The following is a 6,000-nucleotide window of genomic DNA, read 5'->3' as shown; positions in this document are numbered from 1 at the left end:
GATACGTGCTCGGTCAAATAAAGGTAATTTATTCTGTATGTGCCATGTGCGCACTTCTTCTGTGTTCACTGAATCTTAGTTAAAGAGTTATACAAGCCGTAATAACAGGATACTACTAAATAGTTGCTTCTTCTGCCTTTCTTCGCTGGACACAAAGTAAGTAAATGAATGAGCGCGAGAACTGTGCATGGGATGCTTTTCTTTTGTTCTGCAAAATATTTAAAGTTCAGCGAAATACAATACATAGTGTCTTGCCATTCTTGCATATAGGATATATTTGGCCAGGCCAGCATTTAACAGCAAAACAAATTACGCCGACGTATGTGGTATAACTACCAGCTTTTGCGCATAGTTTGCGGCTGCTTGCACACATTTTCCGGCAGTTTTATTACAAGAATGAGGGCAAGGAGTAGTGAGCATATGCGTCCTTGACAAAAAATGACTGGCTCTCCCATAACCGAGAGTAGATGTAAGTACGAAATGTCTACCGGCAAAACATATTGGTTGGATATTATACGAGCCACAACATTGTTCATATCACTGTGCGATAGAAATCTTGGGCTTTGCCTTGCATATGGGCGGGTGCCGCCAAGATGCGACACCAGACTGGTGCGCCTCACGCATCGTGGCGCCATCTCACGAAGGAGGCGACAACTAGTGCCGCGAAGCTGCTCCCTTCAAGATGACTTTTGGCAGCGCGTGGACCGCACTTTTTTAAGCTTTTGGGTTGAATGCCCGGATTCCTCCTTTCGTTCTCGCAGCAATTCCCGGATGCTATTATATGAATGCCCTTATGGTCTCGTTTGAAACACGGATGTCTCGTCTGGGTTCCCGGATGTATCGTTCTAAGGACCCTGATAACGGGGTGACATTTTGGTTCAAGGTCACTTGAACGCCGCCGGCAACAGTAGCGAAAAGCATTTCACGCTTCAAAAGAACTCTTGAACGAGTGTCATATTGTGTACAGGCTGGCTCAGAATTAAGCTTTGGCAGCGTCTGGTAAATGTGTGATTCATCTCTGATAATGCCAACACTAGGCGTATTTGAATATAGAAGTTCTTCGTTTCTGTCTAAAATATTGTTACGGGGACAATATATTCACACTATACAAACAATAATTTCAGCGGCTGACAAGATGGCGCCCAGCCTGCGGAGTCCGCCGACGTCGTCTTCTTTCCTGTCCTCTTCGTCGTCCTCTTCGGGCCGTTTCATTATTCCCCGGTGAGTGAAGCTCTGTCCCGGTGCTAATTAGTAGGCAGTCGAGTTATATGCCTTGATACGCGTAACATGCACTACTGTGTCATTACGAGCGTGAACGACTGTGGGGTCACTAGGGGTGATTTCATAGATGACGTCGCTCACTTGGCGTAAGATGCTGTTAGGGCAGGAGTAGCGTGGAAGTAACTTTTCCGAAAGTCCAACGCCGCGCGAGTGGTGCCAAGGCAGAACCAGATTACAGCGCGCCCAGTGGGCGTCATGATGGCGGGCGTCATATATGCGCCTCTGGTGGTCCTGAGAGTCCACTGGTCGTCGTCGAGCAACTTGGTACGCCTCTTTGACATTCGGTAAACAGGATAGGGACTGCGATCCTGACCAAGACGGCAGGAGAGACCGAGATAAGGAACACTCGAGAGACCGTGGTAGAGACCGTGTTTGCGCTCGAAGTCTTGATCGAAGCACGGATCAACGCCGCGACAGGAGTCGCCGGAAGAGCTGAGATAGGAGCAGCGATAAAAGTCGCGACCGAAGAGATTGAGGCCGCGACAGGGACAAGGATCGCGATAGAGACGAGGACCGTGAACGGCACAAGGACCGTGATCGCGACAGAGACAAAGATCGAGACTGAGGCAAAGACCGGGAACCAGCACTCCCAGCAATGAATAAATCACCGCCTGTAGTCTGAATGCTATCATTCAGGGCTAGTCAGGATGCAAATAGCAATAGGAGGATGGGCTTCATGGGTTCCTTAGGTTCTTCAGAGATCAACACTGGAGAAGGTCGTCAAAAGAGGAGAAACCGCTTGTGATGTGACGAGAAAGAACTTGTGTTTAGTCCTGGAATGCCCATTGTGCTCCCTACAAATTTGGATATAAAATAGGAGCGGGACTATCTGTGTCACCATCTCCACAGCCAATATACTACCTATCTGTGTCACTATCTCCACAGCCAATATACTACAGTGCTGTATAAAGGTTCAACACGCGCGAGTATCGAGTGCAAAAAAAAAAAGGAAGATGAGCGGCATGTACACATTCGGGAAATGTTCACCATCAATGCAGAGTACAAGCCACCTTCTGATTACAAGCCACCACTGGTTCGTCTACCTGAGAAAGTAATGATTCCACAGGAAGAGCATCCAGACATAAACGTTGCAGGCTTATTGATTGGCCCACGAGACAGCACGCTGAAGTTCTTTGAAAAGGAGTTTGGTGCCAAGATCATCATTCGAGGCATGGGCTCGGCGGAGGAAGGCAAGGTTGGGCGCAAGGATGCCCAGGCACTGCCTGGAGAAGATGAACCCCTGCATGCCTATGTCACAGCTTCGAGTCAAGAAAGTGTTCGGAAAGACGTAGACAGGATCCAAGAAACAATCCGGCAGAGTATTGAAGCTCCACAAGGTCAAAATCGTCTCCGACAGATGCAGCTCCGAGAGCTGGCGTCACTGAATGGTACCCTGCGTGAGAATGGTCATTTTAATGGACTTGGATGTTCGTGATGAAAAGGGGGCACGAATAACAATGCACACAAGAAAAACTGGACACAGCACGACGCACAGTCCTGTGCGCGTCGTCCTGTGCCAATCTTTTCATGTGCGCCATCTCATTCGCTCTCCTTTTCATCAAAAGCCAACACCAACACGCTCAACTTTTTATTATGTTCGATGCCCCTATTGTGGGGCGCCTGGACGCAAGGCATGGCAGTGTCCTGACCAACCCAACATCACCAACAATGTCATCCGTGCATGTTGTAGTGGCACCAGTCATACTGCACTAGATTGCAGGGAAAGAGGTAAATGTGGTAGTACTGGTTAAGGAGGCCGAGGTGGCATTGGTAGTGGTCGCGATATAGGGCCAGGAGGCTCCCAGTCTTAGACAGATAACGAGTACATGCTCTTGATGGCTGAGCTTGGTGAAGGTCCCCACCACCAAGCAAGAGCTGAGGGGATGATACAAGTAACCATGGTGGTAGTGGTCCCCGCCTTCGAGGCACACAGGGACTACTGCGGGCCATCATATTGCCTACTTTCCCATTAAATGGAGACAGTGCCCCTCTATAGATGGACCGCCCGCCACCACAACAGTCGCAACATGACCAGAAGGAATGACGCCTCCAGGAAGTCCACGACCTTCAACGATGATGGGTGGGTAACCGCCAGGCCGTATGGCCGGTACTGATATGCCCTGGCAGCCATCTTAGGTATGAATTCATCCCATGACTGGAATACCCAGAATTTCCAGAGATGTTACGGGGAGAAAATACTTGCGCCAAACCCACAATAAATTCGTCGGCTGACAAGACGGCGCCCAGCTTGCGGAGTATGTCGACGTCGTATTCTTTCATGTCCTCTTCGTCGTCCTATTCAGCCCGTTACAACATTTCGTTTGGCTGAACACTGATCTCACAACGTCTGACAAGACTTTCCCTGGGTTGTTAAAGTGTTAGGTCCTGAACCAGCAAGGTAACGTGTATATGTGTGGTAAAAGCAAGCAATCAGGTAGGTAAATGCAGTTAACGTCGCAAAAATAATATATCCTTAGGAGAACGGAAATCTGGGCTAGTTTGTAAGAATGCATCATAGAGAAGGTAGCGCAAGAAAATACGTGGACACAAGCCACGAACATAAATATTTTCTTGGGCTACCTGCTCCATGATGTGTTATATCCTGATCACTGCAGACGATAGTCCACATTAGGCAGCTTACCGCTCTTCGATAATAGAGTAGAGCACTCTATATTGTCAAACATTTTTCTAAACATATCATCTATGCAGGTTCTTTAGAGGCTTATTCACAACTGCCACTAGCAGCGGCCCCGCGACTATGTGCGACTGGCGACTAATAAGCGACTCAAGACGACCGACGTTCCCATTTCCTAATGCGCCACGCTAAATATAGATTTCCCGCACTGCTACTTCCTCGCAAATAAGCTGACGTCCATTTCCTGCGCATCTAATTATTTCAGGCGACTGCGACTGCAGTCATGCGACTAAAAAAAATAGGCAGATGGCGACTGAGTTAAAGCAGTCGCTTTTCGAACAAAACGGCCATTTGTGACCAGTCGCTTCTCGACAAACTTAGTCGCGCGACCAGTGCTAGTCTCAGGTTTGAATGAGCCTTTAGGATGGGGCAGCGGTTGCCTTGGGAGGAGCTTAGCTTTTTTTTTCTTGCGTTGTAATCTAGTAGAGTGCCGTTGCACAATGATCTGGGGTGCTATGCAGGATGGTCCGAGCTTCTGGAGAACACGAGTTTGCTCTGAGCTCGCACTGCAGCGGTCATGACAGGAAGACAGCGCGGATCGTACGAAAATAACCTTGAGAAAAAAATAATTCACGCATATCCACGAAGGGAATGATGAGGAGTGGGCGAAGCAGCGGGGATCATTCGGGTAACCATGAATCTCCCGTACATTGCCCACTCGATGATGCAAATGCGTGACAAACACGTGTGTACAGTATATACGATGCTGCTTTATTGATAGACTCCGCCGTAATAACTTGATTCTTCATGGTATTCCTGAATCTCCAGATGATGATAACAGGGCAGTGACCAACGTTGTTTCAAAATTTCTTACGGAAACGCTGAGCATGGATTGCCCACAAATCGAAAGGTGCCATAGGTTAGGTAGACGTCACACAGGTCGCACCCGCCCTATCATTTTCAGACTGCTGGATTTTCGTGAAAAAATTCATATTCTTAAAAACGCTTCTAAGCTAAAGGGCTCCGATCAACGCATATCTGAAGACTATTCTAACAACGTTCGTTTTATCAGAAGAAAGCTATGGGAGGCAACCAGAACCCATTGCAACAGCGGCTCTTCCGTGCGCATTGTTTACGATCACGTGTTCATTGATAACATACGCTACAACTGGGACGTGCAGTCTAACACAATTTTTCAGTCTCGTAATCACGATACTGTAGCGATGGCATCTCCTTCGGCCACTACTCCTACTTCTTGTTGACGCTCCCGTGATTTCCCCGATAATCTTCGTATTTTAAAATATTAATGCAAGAAGTTTAGTGAACAAGTTTCCTGACTTTTTGTCACTAACTTTGTCCTACTCCCCTCATGTCATCGGTGTCACGGAAACGTGGTTTCATAACGAAATTTGTGATGCCGAGATTTCGCTGTCCGGGCTTCAATGTCATAAGAAGTGATCGGATCGATGGTAGAGGCGGTGGCGTTGCTTTATATTTACATTGCTGACTTAAAGTTTTCTGTGCTTCATGCTCCGTCTCAAACCGAATCGGTTTGGTGTAAAGTTTATTTTGAAACATTGACTTTTGTTGTTGGTGTCTTTTACCGTCCACCTAACCTGATTGCGGACTCTTTGGTTCCTTGAGTGCATTCGTCCAAGAAATAGTTCCTCATTCGCCAAATCTAATATGTATGGGCGAATTTTAATGTCCCCGATATAAACTGGACATCGTTATCTCCGCTAGGTCATGCTTCCCAACTGTACAGAGAAACGATGGACTTTTCACTAACTTCCGGCCTAAAGCAAATAGTCAGCGGAAGCCACAAGAGGCACGGCGATTTTAGATCTTGTCTTCTATCAGCCCTAGAGTCTGCGAATGGGTATGCGTGCACTGTTGTGGATGGCATATCGGATCATAAAGCTGTTTTTGCATCTATTTCTTGTCCGGTACCGAAGCCCGATACATTATTCTACTTTCCGCAATATGTAGCCACGCTGATGATATTGGTATTATTGATGCACTTAGCACATCTTCGCCCAGTTTGAAGCAATAGTATTTTTGATGATGTTGATACTTTAACAAAT

The 6,000-nt window shown here is 47.2% G+C and overlaps 1 pseudogene; it reads left to right on the top strand.

The window, feature by feature from the left end:
• The first annotated feature begins 1,135 nt into the window (after positions 1-1,135).
• On the top strand, positions 1,136-4,475 carry LOC119375238 (splicing factor 1-like; annotated as a pseudogene).
• Positions 4,476-6,000: the final 1,525 nt, after the last annotated feature.

The sequence above is a fragment of the Rhipicephalus sanguineus genome, chromosome 11 (genome assembly GCF_013339695.2).
Source record: "Rhipicephalus sanguineus isolate Rsan-2018 chromosome 11, BIME_Rsan_1.4, whole genome shotgun sequence".
Taxonomy (NCBI): domain Eukaryota; kingdom Metazoa; phylum Arthropoda; class Arachnida; order Ixodida; family Ixodidae; genus Rhipicephalus; species Rhipicephalus sanguineus.
Note: the sequence above shows the minus strand (reverse complement) of the source record. Positions and strands in the feature narration are given on the sequence as shown.